This window comes from Dipodomys spectabilis, unplaced genomic scaffold, assembly GCF_019054845.1.
Source record: "Dipodomys spectabilis isolate Male_0828 unplaced genomic scaffold, ASM1905484v1 ptg000014l, whole genome shotgun sequence".
In the NCBI taxonomy this organism is placed as follows: Eukaryota; Metazoa; Chordata; class Mammalia; order Rodentia; family Heteromyidae; genus Dipodomys; species Dipodomys spectabilis.
In genome coordinates this window covers 2,868,760-2,882,515 of record NW_024870691.1, presented here as the reverse complement: position 1 = coordinate 2,882,515, position 13,756 = coordinate 2,868,760, and the positions used below count along the sequence as shown (strand labels likewise).

General features: G+C 38.4%; 1 non-coding gene across 1 annotated transcript; it reads right to left on the bottom strand.

Moving 5' to 3' along the window:
* Window positions 1-1,235: 1,235 nt before the first annotated feature.
* On the bottom strand, window positions 1,236-1,342 carry LOC122095393. The gene has a single exon (XR_006145119.1). It is a non-coding gene; the product is annotated as a U6 spliceosomal RNA (small nuclear RNA).
* Between the last annotated feature and the right edge of the window lie 12,414 nt (window positions 1,343-13,756).

The following is a 13,756-nucleotide window of genomic DNA, read 5'->3' as shown; positions in this document are numbered from 1 at the left end:
ACATTGAGGTCCAAAGAGAGGAAAATTTCTTCTGTCCCACAATTCCAGTATCCTTTTTAAAAAGTACTAAAATTTTAAATATCATCACCTACTGTATTATAAGTATCCAAAAATTTTAAAATCATAAATAATCACTCCAAAATGCTGTAAAATTGGAGATGCTAATAAATGCCCTGCTGAAGTAAATTTTCTTCTACTTTTAACGTTATTCTGAAAGCCTTTGCTGGTTTGTCACACCTGTAATCCTAACTACTCGGGATATCTACTCACGAGCCTGAGATCTGTGGCTAACTGTTGGAAGCCAATCAGGGCAAAAGAAATTCATGAGATTCTTTTTCAAAAATTTTAATGAACTAGCAAAGGGCCAAGAATGGAGATGTAGCTCATTTAGTAGCTCACCAATCTAGAGAGAAAACGCCTAGCAAGACTTTGAAGCCCTCATTTCAAACTCTGAGCACGCCAACACACATGCAAGTGCTTGAACACATGCGTGCATTCACACACATATTTATTCAAAATGCCTTCATAACGGAGTTTTTCATGAATTTCTTTGCTAACGATATTATATGAGTAAAGTAAAGGAAATAAACTCTTCCATCTCAGAACATTTTTATACGTTCTTATTGTAAAAATACTGTACATAGGGGTAACACTTACATGAGCAAGGTAATGAGTATATTTCCTAACAAGTATTGTTACTTCCTCCTTTTTGTTCCCCTACCATCCCTTCCCTCCCACCTCCACAAGTCCATTAACCTCCTCCCTTTCCCCGCCTCAATTGTAAAGTTCACTTTACAACATAGTTTCTTGTGCATCTCATTGTTACAATGGGTCAACCTGTATCCCTATTTAAGCATTTTGTTTTATTCCTTCCACTCAGCAAATTAGAGGAGAGTATATAAAAGATGTAGGCGCACCAACTTCAAATACAGTGAAAACAGGTGTTATAGCATGGGGGAGAAACATATAAAGAAACAAAAAAAAACCCCACACTGTACGTTATAAGTACATGAGAAAAAATAGCAAGAAAAAAACACTTGTGTCCCTAACTTAGGGTTCATTTCCATTAACATAACCTTATCTGGTCATATACACATAACTTTTGACATTTTCTGCTTATCCCAGACATATATTAGTTATTGAAATTTAAAGAAACCATGGGACCAATGTTTCTTTGGACTTGGCTTACTTCACTTAATAATTTTTTTTCCTCATCTTTCCATTTCCTAACAAATTGGATGATGGAATGCTTCAGGAATTTGCCTGTTATCCTTGTGCAGGGGCCATGTTAATCTTCTCTGTACCATTCCAATGTTAGTGTATGTGATGCTGAATTGAGCACAGAACTCTTTTTTAAATATAAATTGTAAATGATTTTCTTAAACTAGACAATTCAACAAAAACTAAGTTTAAAAGAATTGTGAAATTTTAGAACCATGTACTTCTTACATAAGTACACATTTAAGAATAAAGTCAAGATTGACATGTCAAAAACAAAATAATTCCAGTTATTTGTTGTTCAAGAGATGTGTAGGAGGAGGAATTCAATTATTCTATACAAGGGACCTGTCATAATGAACACTGCAGCAAGTGTTAAGGTTTGTTAAAAGTTTTAATGTTTTAAATATATTTAATTTTGGGAATTTGCTTATATATGCCAAAACTGGGGCTGTTTGGCAGGTCATAATACTTTTCTATAAAGTATTTAAGATTTATGGTAGCAGATAAATACTACTAAATATGTACATTTCAGTGTTTGTAGAAACTTTACTAATGAGAAGTTGCAAAGTCTTTGTGTAAAGGAGCAGAATAAAGAGTTGACTATGTTAACTACACAGTTTCTGTTAAAACAGTAGGCCTTCCTTACTTTATATATTAGTGAGGAACAAATGATATTACAAGCCATATAGATGAACTATAAATGGTAATCTTAGTGGGTGATTTAAATACTACTCATAGCCTATAAAATTCTTGTTGAACATCATAATCTTAGCCAGTGTTAAATGTAAAGAAATATGACAATAATAAAATCTAATTTGTAGTATACTTCACATACTGAAAACACTGGTAATTGTTTTGTTTATTATTTTATTAATCATTAATATTAAATTATTGGTTTTCTTTATTTGTAGTATTTTTTCCTTGTTGTAATATAATAGAACTTTTTGTAAGTTGTCATTAGGAGGTACTTTGAGAAGGTTACTGGGATGGCCACACCATTTTTTATAGGTGCATGTGAATTTATAAAGAGGAAAATTAAGAACAAAATATGTATTTAAAAAATGATCAAGTAGAGTCTAGTTCAGGAGTGTTCATAAATGTCCACACCTTAATTTTAGCCCTAGACTGAAGAGGAGTTCTTACAGAGTTGAGGCCACAAAAGTGAGAGACTGTGTTTTGTTTTGTTTTTTATTTTTATTTTGTTGGTCATGGCGCTTAATGTCTGGGGCTTAGGTGCTGTCCCTCAGCTCAAGGCTAGTGATACCACTTGAGCCACAGCACCACTTCCATCTTTTTCTGCTTATGTGATGCTGAGAAATCAAACCCAAGGTCTCATATTGCTGAGAAATCAAACCCAAGGCCTCATGCATGCAGGCACTCTACCATTGAGCCACCTTCCCAGTACCTGAGAGACTGGGTTTTAAAAAATCATCTAAACAACATTTGTTTTCTGCTTTGGGTTATATAATGAAATATATGAGTATCTTTTTATGTTTTTGTGCATTGTCATACTTTATATTTATACTAACTTCACCCACTTTATCCTTGTCAAAGTCATGAAATATCTCTGAGAGTTTGCTTCTGTGAAGATTGTTTTTTTTTTTTTCGGGAGGGGGGGGTCAGGTAGTGGGCCTGAACTCTGGGCCTGGGCGCTCTCTCTCAGCTCTTCAGCTCAAGGCTAACTCTCTACCACTTGACCCACAGTGCCACTTCTGGCTTTTTTCTGCTTATGTGGTGCTGAGGAATCGAACCCAGGGCTTCATGCATGCAAGGCAAGCGCTCTACCACTGAACCACCTAACCATCCCTGTGAAGATTTTTTTTACATTTATCATTTCTTCTGAGTCATTTTTATTTTTTATCAAAATCACTTTATATTTCATGTTTATGGGTATTTACACAGAGACAGGAATATAGAGGATATAGTTTACCAACTGAACATTAAAATTAAGCTCAAAAATAAAAATCAGCCTTAATACATATTTTCATATCTTTCCCCACATTCTCCCTAAAAGAAGACAATATTAAAAATGTCTGAGGGAAGCTTTTTAACTCCAATTTTCTTGGGCTTCCTAAGTTTAGAATTCTTTTGTCCTTCAGACTGTGTTTCTTGTTCCTCCCTTTTCTCGACTCCATTATTAGAGATTTTTCTCAGAGATGACTCCATCTCCAACTTTTCACTCTGCCTATCTGGACAAATGAATTTGCAAATCAAGACTCTTAGACAGAAAGATTTTAAGAGCCTGAATCTAACACACTTCTCTCATACACCATCCCTACAAAGACACAAGTAACAAAACAGGATACAGAGTTTCATTTTTTTCTACCAAGGCCAATGCCTGAGGTTGCTTGCTTCTGAGGGTGCCTGTTTGTGACTTTCCTGATGTTGCCGATTAACTTTATACCTAGGTCCATTATCAGCTACCAAGGATGGGATGTTTAGACAATCCAGGAGGTTGGCTCAACAGGGCATCTGGATGTGTCTCCTATGAGGGGCTCCTAGGATCCCTCATGAATGGCACAGAAGATCTGTGTTGGAAATACCGGAAGCAATTAAGGTATCCTACAAACACCATCTCAGCAAGGCAAAGTTTACTCTGGCAGAAGGCATCCTGTCACATGTCCAAGTTGAATAAGCACAGTGGATAGGCAGCCCACCACTGGCTCCCATGAATTTGAGCTTTGGGATCATCTTTCATGATGGCTCAAACTTTTGACCCCTTTCAAACTAGTCAAAAGCTTTAATAATCAACCAAATCAGAACACATGGCCATATGAAAAATAACCAACTTTTACCCACCTGGTGTTCTACTACTAGTGCCATGTCTCTAGCTCCTAGCACTTCTCTAAAATAGCATTGGTAAGGTTTTGACTACCTTTACAAGGGCAGTGCTTATATCAGTCAAGCACTTCAAGATTTAACTTCTACAATTCTCCCATCTGGTTTTGCTTTCTTTTCTTCCAAACAATAATAATTGACTTTCCTATTCAGCAGTATCCAATAAGATATTTTGATTTTAAAAAGGGTTTGATTAAGGCAGATTTTCAGTCAGTTATTGAACAAAACCTGTTATAGAAGAGATAAAGCACCCATGCACACATTACTATGAGAACAATTACTAAAGAGTTAAATATTGAGACCATGAATCATTGTTAAAATTCTTGCTCTATCATCAAACTAGTAAAGGGATCTGCCACCACACAGACACACAACCTTTTTTATAAGTGACTGGGGGCTGGTCTTGGGTTTGATCTCATGCTCTGGGCATTGTCCCAGAGCAGTTTTACTCAAGGCTACCACTTTAGCCACAACTCCAGTAGTATCTTTTTTGCACCTTCATTGGAAATAAAAGTCTCATCTTTTCTGTCTGGGTTGGCTTCAAACAGATCCTCAGAATTCAGCCACCTGAGCATTTAGGATTATACTCAGTATCATCTCAGTTTTTAGGTAATTTGTTTCCTATATTCAATCCTTGTAAGTCTTTCTGTACCATTGGCCTCCAACCACCACACAGATTACCTTTGAAGTATATTTATTCTTTTATTTTTATATATTTATTGTAAAAGTACTGTACAGAGGGGTTAGTTACATGAGCAAGGTAAAGCATACATTTCCTATCAAGATTGTTACCTCCTCCTTTATATGTCCCCTACCATCCCTAATCTCCTAGCTCCAAAACTACCCTATACACTACCCCGAACCCCGCCTAAATTGTAAAGTTTGTTTTTCAACAGTGTCTTGTGCATCTCATTGTTACAATGGATCAACCTGTATTCCTATTTAAGTATTCTGTTTTTTCCCTTTCCCTCCCCAAACTAGAGAAGTGTATATACAAGATGGAGGGCACCAACATCAAAAACATTGGAAACAGGTATTATGCTGTTTTTTGGGGGCACAGAATACAAAGAAACAAAAATCACACGAAACATTACAAATATGTTAGAAACAATAGCAAGAAATGTAAAAAAACACTTGTGCCCCTATGTTGGGGTTCATTTCACTTATCACCATCTTATCTGGTCAAGTATTATATTTAGACCAAATTTTTCCCATTCAATTCTACCAGTGGCTCCTAGTTACTTTTACATGGTGACATTTCCAATAAATAAATCCTGCTGATTAATAAAAGCACATATTGGAATAATTCGATTATGGAGATCATAGATTGTGGAGATCAACAGAATAAAACTAATTTAAGCTGCTTTTTCTGGTTTCTAGCTTTAAGCTCTTTGGGAAATTTTCAGGAACTACTAAGTAAATATGAAATTTGTAAATATGGAGTTTGTATTTTCAAATATGAAGTTTGAATGACCCGCTAACTAAGAAGTCCCTCCTTAATTTAAGGTGTTTGAAAATGGTCAGGGGTGGATTGGCCAATGTAACCAAAGCACAGATTCCACTCCAGTTGGCCAGTAACATCTCCAATAGTGGTCTCCTGGAATACCACCAGACTTTTCCCCTGGCTATGATTTGTACTTCTTGCTCATCTCAAAGGGTTGGCCTTCACTACATCCAGGTAAGTTTCTCAGAAATGTCCAATTTTCGCCAGGTAATTGACCTGGAAAGAATGGAGTTTATCAGTTTCAGGGGTTTTTGGAATAGACTCTTGCTTCTGAGAAGAGCAACAAGGTGTTCCAAGTTGTCTCGGATCACATTTTGCTGACCTCTCATGAATTTCATGCACATGGGGTCTGAGCTCCATGACAGCACAAATAGGACCTCTTGTGTGGCCTCCCTGCCACACAGTCATAGCAGTACTCCATATGTGGACAGAATCACCACAGTATTTACCAAACTTATGCAGTCTCAATTTGAATCTGGGTAGACTCAAAATTGGAAGACATACACAGAGTGTCTGCTCCAAGATTGAATTTGCAGTCATATCATAAGATTAACTAGAGGGTCCATTGAGGCCCTGGAATTAAGCATGATCACTTTAAGGGCATTAAGAGTGTTTGGAGTTCCCCAAGCAGGATGTTTTTACAAGTCAAACATTAGACATTTATCTGGGCATTATGAAACTGAATCATGTTTTGACCAATTTTATCAGTAACACCCTCCTTACTAGCAGGCAATGCCCCTGCCTACTAGAAGGGAAACTTGCATTCTTGTTAGATAGAAACCCCCAAAACTCCTTCCCTCTTGGTAGGAAACCCTTCCTCCCTCTTGGTAGGAAACCCTTTAGGTGTAACTTACCTTTTTTTTTTTTTTTTGGTCGGTCTTGGAACTGAACTCTTTGCCTGGGTGCTGTCCCTCAGCTCTTCAGCTCAAGATTAGTCCTCTACCACTTGAGCCACAACACCACTTCCAGCTTTCTCAGTAGTTTATTGGCGATAAGAGTATCACAGAATTTACCGGCCTTGCCTAGCTTTGAATGACCATTCTCAGATCTTAGCCTTCAGAGTAGCTAGGATTACAGGCGTGAGCAACCAGTGCCCATATTTTTTTCTTTTTTCTTTTCTTTGTTCTTGGGTTTGTCGGTTGTGAGGCCTGAAATCTGGGTCTAGACACTGTCCCTCAACTCTTCAGCTCGGGGATAGCTCTGTACCACTTGAGCCGCAGTGCTTTTTCTGCTTACATGTTGCTGAGGTATCGAACCCAGGTGTTCATGCATGCAAGGCAAGCACTCTACCACTAAACCACCTTCCCACCTCTTCGTCTGAGTTTTTAGTTAACTCACTTGCCAATGTTCAAACCTTCTAAAGTCTTTGTGCAGGGTCTGGGAAGGTGGTTCAGTGGTAGAGTGCTTGCCTTGCATGCCTGAGACCACGGGTTCAATTCCTCAACACCACATAAGCAAAAAAGAAAAAGCGGAAAGTGGCACTGTGGCTCAAGTGGTAGAGTGCTAGCCTTGAGCTGAAGAGCTGAGGGACAGTGCCCAGGCCCAGAGTTTAGGCCCCACGACTGGACCCCCCCCCCAAAAAAAAAGGTCTTTGTGCAGCTTTGGTCTCCAATCACCACAGAAGCTCTTCCCTTGTCAGGTAATGTTTCTTTCTAGAGCTAATTTTCCCATGCCATCCTACTAGAGCATTTAGTTTATGGGTTAAAAAAAATTTAGTATAATTAACAAATCTCTTTTGATTTTATTCTACTCTATATTTTATTTTTGCCAGTCCTGGTGCTCCCTGAGCTTCTTTTGCTCAAGGATAGCACTCTACCAGTTGAACCACAGTGCCACTTCCAGCCTTTTCTGATTATGTGGTTCTGAGGAATAAAACCCAAGGCTTCATGCATGCTGGACAAACAATTTACCACAAAGCCATATTCCTAACCCCAAAAATATTTTATTTATACTAATCATAAGAATAAAACTGATTCTTAAGGTGCTGTCTGGTTTCAGGCTTTGAACTTTTTGGAAACTTAGGTGGGGGTGATCCTGAAAAGCACCTAAGTAATTAGGAAATACGAATGACCCTCTAGGGAAGGGTCTCTCCTAACTAGTATAAAATGTTTGAGAATGGACAGGTGGATGAAATGCTAGGGTGAAAGGGATGGCCAATTGAACCAAAGTACAGGTTCTACTCTAGTTGGCCAGGAAGGTCTACAACAATGGTCCTCCACAATACCATTAGACATCTCCCATGGCTATATTTAGTGATTACTGCTCATCTCTTCAAGGTTTGGATTTCACTGCATCTTGATAAGTTTCCCAGAAATGCCAATTATCCCTCCCGTACCTAGAGAAGCAAGGGGTTTAGTTGGCTTGGGAAGACAGGGTTTTTGTCTTAGATCCATACTCTTGTGAACAGCAATAGCAGGGTCTTACAAGTTTCCCCAGGCCGTGTTTGACTGACAGATCATGCATCCATGCCCTTGGGGATCTGAGGTTCATCATAGTAGGAAGTGGACCACTTGTTTTTCTGGTTTCTGTGCCATAGAATCTTAACAGTAATGGTGGGCAGAATATTTAACCCATTTCACCCAAGCATTATTTTCTTTGTCACAAGACTTGAGCTGAAGGGCTCAGGGACAGCACCCAGGCCCAGAGCTCAAGGCAAAAGCCCTACTACTTGAGCCACAGTACCACTTCCAGTTTCTGGTGGTTAATTGGAGATAAGAGTCTCAAGGACTTTCCTGCCCTGGCTGGCTTTGAACTCTAATTCTCAGATCCTGAGTAGCTACGATTGCATGTGCAAGCCACTGGCACTTGGTTTTTGACTTGAATTTTAAGTCTACCCAGAAAGTCTGCTTCTGAAACTAAGATTCAATGCCATACATCCTTGGATCAGCTAGAGGATCAATCAAGCCTGGATCAATCCAGGCTTCAGGGGCAAAGTGGGCAGCTGAGGGAGTTTAGTGAGTAGGAATTTTTTGAGTTCCCCTTTCAGGATATAAGATTTAAAACACACACATGCAAGCACATATTCATAACAAGTTTTTGTTTGGACAAGTGCACATTATGGAGCTCCATAATGAAAACCATCCATTATTTAATAGTGTTCTCAGAACTTTGTCAACATTCTCCCAATGGATTATCAGAAGCAGGTCCTTAGATCATTTTTCTTGGGTTCCTTAGGCCTAGAATTCTTATTCCCCATTTTAGCAGGTCTCTTGTGATTTCAGTTTTTGGTGCACTTAATCCTCCCTATTGTAAGTTTCTTGTGCACCCTTCTCATATTTAACTTTCCCGTTACTGGAGATTTCTCAACAATAGATTCCTCCAGCTCCCACATTTTTATTCTTGGGCCAGAGAATGAAAACACACATTGAGACTCAAGTTCTCTTTGTGCCTAAGACACACTCAGCCCATAAAAATCCCCAACCAACCAGGTAGTATGCTCTAGTCCAATTTTTCCTCTCATGGCTGATGCATGAGATTACTTTTTATTGAGGTGCTTCCTTGGGCCCTTTCCTGAAATTGCTGATACACTTTCCTTCCTTTACCACAACCGATGGTGTATAACCCAACCTTGAGCTATCTCAACAAGTCAGGTTGTGTCTCCTCCTGAGGGTCTTCCTACATCCCCTTTTCATAACATGGATCCTGGACTAGTCCCCACATTGTTGGGAATACTCCCCTACTGTAACCCAATATCCCAAGAAAGACCACCAAGTTGAAAGGAACTTAGCATGGCAAAGTTTAGTTCTGTTAAAGGGCATGTTATTGACAGGAAGCAACCACTCTGAGTAGGAAGTCTGTCCAAGTTATACCCCTAATGAATTACTACTTCTGGTATTGATCACAAGTTGTGTTCACAATCTTGCTGTATTGGCTCTTTTGAAGCACAGCTGGTTATTTTGAAAGGGGTTAACAGTTTCAGAGCAATCCACTAAACCAGGACAACCAGGCCAGAAATTGTTAGAAAATTCTTACTCAGCTTGTGCTTTATGAGTTAAACTATTCCTAAAGTCCCTAGAACGATTTTAGTAACAGGATATACTTTAGTTATATAGCTTTGTGGAAGATGATTATGCTTAGTCAATGCTTTCCCTCAATCCATCATTTTTAGAGAAAAAGATTATTCTAACTCCTACATAGTCCATTTCCAGACAGAATTTATTATAAGCAGCTCCCTTTTTTTTTAATTTAAGTTTTTATTTTTTGTGAACATACTGTACAGAGGGGTTACAATAACATGGGCAAGATAATGAGTACATTTCTTATCAAGCATTGCAGCCTCCTCCTTTGTTTACCCTTCACATCCCTTCCCAGCCTCCCCCCACACCCCCAATCCCGCCCCCCCTCCTGCACCAATGTTGTAAAGTTCATTTTTGACATGACGACTTGTACTTATAGTTGCATCGGGTCCACCTGTATCCTTAAATGACTTCTTTTTCCCCATCTCCTCCACAAATTATACCGACATCAAATATAGTGAAAGCAGGGGTTGTACTGTGGGGGAGGGACATACAAAGCTATAAAGAAATAATCTTATAAATGAGTTAGAAACAAATGCATGACAGAAAAAAAACATTTAAATACTTATCTAAGGGTTCATTTTCCTAACATCCCATTATTTGATCTTTCCTTCTTGACTCATACATATACTAGATATAACAAATAAGGGAAACCATGGGACCTTTGCTTCTTTGGGCTTGGTTACTTCACTTAATAAAATTTTTTCCAAGACTTTCCTAACAAATGGGGAAATGTCATTCTTTGTAATGGAAGCATAGAATTCCATTGTGTATATATACCACATTTTCTTGATCCATTCATCTACTGAGGGGCATCTGGGTTGGTTCCATATCTTAGCTATGGTAAATAATGCTGCAATAAGCATAGTTGTGCTAGTGCAACTCCCTTTTTGGAATGGAGGCTTATGAGCTTCCAGGTGAAAACACCTTATTTGCATATTGCCTTGGTTCCCTTAGGCAAACTCGCCTCAGCAAGTGGTTATGAAACCTACAGCTATGTATGGCTGCTTCATTATAAAGAACCTGTCTTGTACCGCTAATAGAAAGAGGAAAGTCTGCTCTCTGGAAGCACGTAGCTATGGACTTAAGCACACTTACTGAACCCTGAGCACAGAGCACAGATTGAGCTGCAGCTTTTTCAGAGCCATAGATGAATCAATCAGATACCAGCTGCTTGGCTGACCACAGGGCACACTTCTGATGCCTCATTTCTGAGGCAAAGCAGTTCTAAGCTGCCAAGACATTATGGTAAGAAGAAACCTGAGGGGGAATTCTTGGTGGGAAGGAGAAGGTGAAAGTTTAGATTTAGGTTTTAGAAAATGCAAGCCACTTTCTGAATTGCTTGAGGCAACGAGCAGATCATCATATTTTCTAGCCCTCTAGATGCACAATATGAGAACACTTCCCACATCTCACATTCAATCCCTCCTGTCTTGCAGTCTTCAATTCCCTCTTACAGGAGTTAAGCAATTTTTAAGAAAGCAAAATTCAGCGAACCTAATTGAGCTTGTGAAGAAAACATATCCTCTGGCTTTAGAATAGATCAATTTCTATCTCAGAATAAGAGGAAGAAAAGAAACCATATTCTACATAATTTAGCACCTTAAACATGCTAGTTTGCTGCATTAACTTTTCATTTATTAGATTCATGCAAGAAAAAATTAGAAATCTGAGAATTTCTGGAGCCTTTGCTAGCCTAATATAAGGTTCTTGCTGTTTATTATTTGTTTGTTTGTTTTGTTTTTTCCTAATACTTTAGAGATTCTAGTTAGAAGAATTGAGAAAATGCAGATATTAGCCTGGTTCAGATTAATATGAAACCACAGCACCTAAGTTATCAAATTCTAAATCTAGTCTCAAAGATGAAGCTCAAGGCTTCCCTCCACGCAACATCTTCAGAATAACAGTTTTGTCTATGTCTCGGGTTTGTTTGTTTGTTTTCTTTAAAGAATTAGAGAGCAGAACAGTTTTAAAGCAGTTTTTCTTCAAAGCGAAAAGAGAGCAGTGCAACAGTCTCTTCTTCAAAGCAAAAACAGAGCAGTGAAGCAGACTCCCTAGCGAAAAGAGGGACATAGTGTCTCATAATTGGTTTCCTAGTCTCTGAGCATGAGTAGGGAATTTTTCCTTATTGGATGCCCCATCTCAGAGCACAAGCACAGAAAACACTTTTGATTGGATGGGAAGTAGAAAGACACTCCCCAGACCATAGTCAGAAAAAGATATGTGTTAGCACCTAAAGCTTCGCGGGAAAAGGGTGTGTATTTTTGCTGCATCATTCATTCCCACCATGTTGGAGCCAGTTCCAACCATTACTTTTTATCCATAACTACCCAGATGAAGTGGTTTAACTCCCTCTGAGTGGCACATAACCACTTCTTACTCACAGGGCACTGTACATTGTGATGTCCCATCAACACTATGTTGACAGAGAAATTCGATGTCTAAATTGCTGTTTTGAAGAAGCAAAGACCTCTGACTTAAACTTGCACACTTAACTTAAAATTTATTGTCTTTTTTTCAACTCAGTAGCATTACTTACTAAAATAAGTGGATTTTTCATTTTGATATATCCACATAGCATACAATGTACCACGATTATGATTAACCCCTTCAGAATTCTCTCCCAGGTTTTACTAATCATTTTAAGAATACAACATAGTAGTAATAAGTACATTTACAATATTGTACAATCTCAATGTCCATACTCTTTACATCCTCCAAGTTTCAAATTCTTTATTCATTAAAAAAATTTTCCACTCTCCTCTGCTTTAAGGTACACATCAAGTATGATTTTGCTTTCTGTCTCTATCAATTAGACTGTTCTATGTAACTACTGATATAAGTAGAATCATGTAATATTTGGTCTTTTTATGACTGGCTTTTTTCACTTAGCAGTGTTCTAAAGATTCATCCATAATATAGTATATGTCACAACATAATATTTTTTTGGGGGGGGTCCGGTCGTGGGGCCTGAACTCTGGGCCTGGGCACTGTCCCTCAGCTCTTCAGCTCAAGGCCAGCACTCTACCACTTGAGCCACAGTGCCACTTCCGGCTTTTTCCTTTTTTCTTATGTGGTGCTGAGGAATTGAACCCAGAGCCTCATGCATGCAAGGCAAGCGCTCAACCACTGAGCCACCTTCCCAGCCCCATAATTCTTTTTAAAGTTGAAATAATATACCACTGTATGTATAAACCACATTTGCTTTAGCTATTCATTTGTTGATGGCCACTAGATTGCCTCCATGTTTTGAGTATTGTACAAAATGAATATGAGTACAAGATCTTTTCCAGACCTTGCTTTTAGATGTTTAGATTATATGGCCAGAAATGGAGTCACTGGATCACATGAAAACTCTCTTTTTTTCTTTTTTTTTAAATTTTTTTGTCATGGGGCTTGAACTCAGGGCCAAGTCACTGTCCCTCAAGGCTAGAGTTCTACCACTTTAAACCACAGATCCACTTCCAGTTTTCTGCCCAGGCTGGCTATGAACCGTAATCCTTGGATTTCAGACTCCTGTCCTGAGTGGTTAGGATTACAGGTATGAATAATCCTGTCTTTAATTGTTTGAAAAGATGCCATTCTGTTTCCTATAGAACGGTTCCAATTTTACCACACTTTTGTCAATATTGTTACTTTATTTTTTTGTAGTTATCCTACCTAATTCATATGAAGTGGTAATTTTCTTCATTATTTTGACTTACACTTTCATGGTGATTAGTGATGTTAAACACCTTCTTCGTGGGCTTGTTAACACTGTCGTCTCTGGAGAAACATCTGAGTTCTTTGCACATTGTAAAATCAGGTTGTGTGTCGTTGCAATGATGTTTTTATATATTTTTGATGTGAACCTCTTATCAAATATATACTTGCAATAACTTTATATTCAATTCTGTGTTGCTTTTTTGTACACTGTTGATTGCAACCTTTGGTGCATCCTGATTTATGTTTTCCTACAATGAATGACCCTTCATTGATGTCAGTTTCCAGTATGTCTTCCAGTCCTGTAACTACGAACCATCATATTGATTTGCAGTCCTGCTATGGTAACAGTGAAGTAAAGATACATAATTATGCTCTGGTCACCTATCTACTGCCACTTTTGGATCTCTCTCTCTTAGCTTTTCATAAAGGCCTTGGGGCATACCCACAATTTATTTGGTCCTTAAAAACCTGT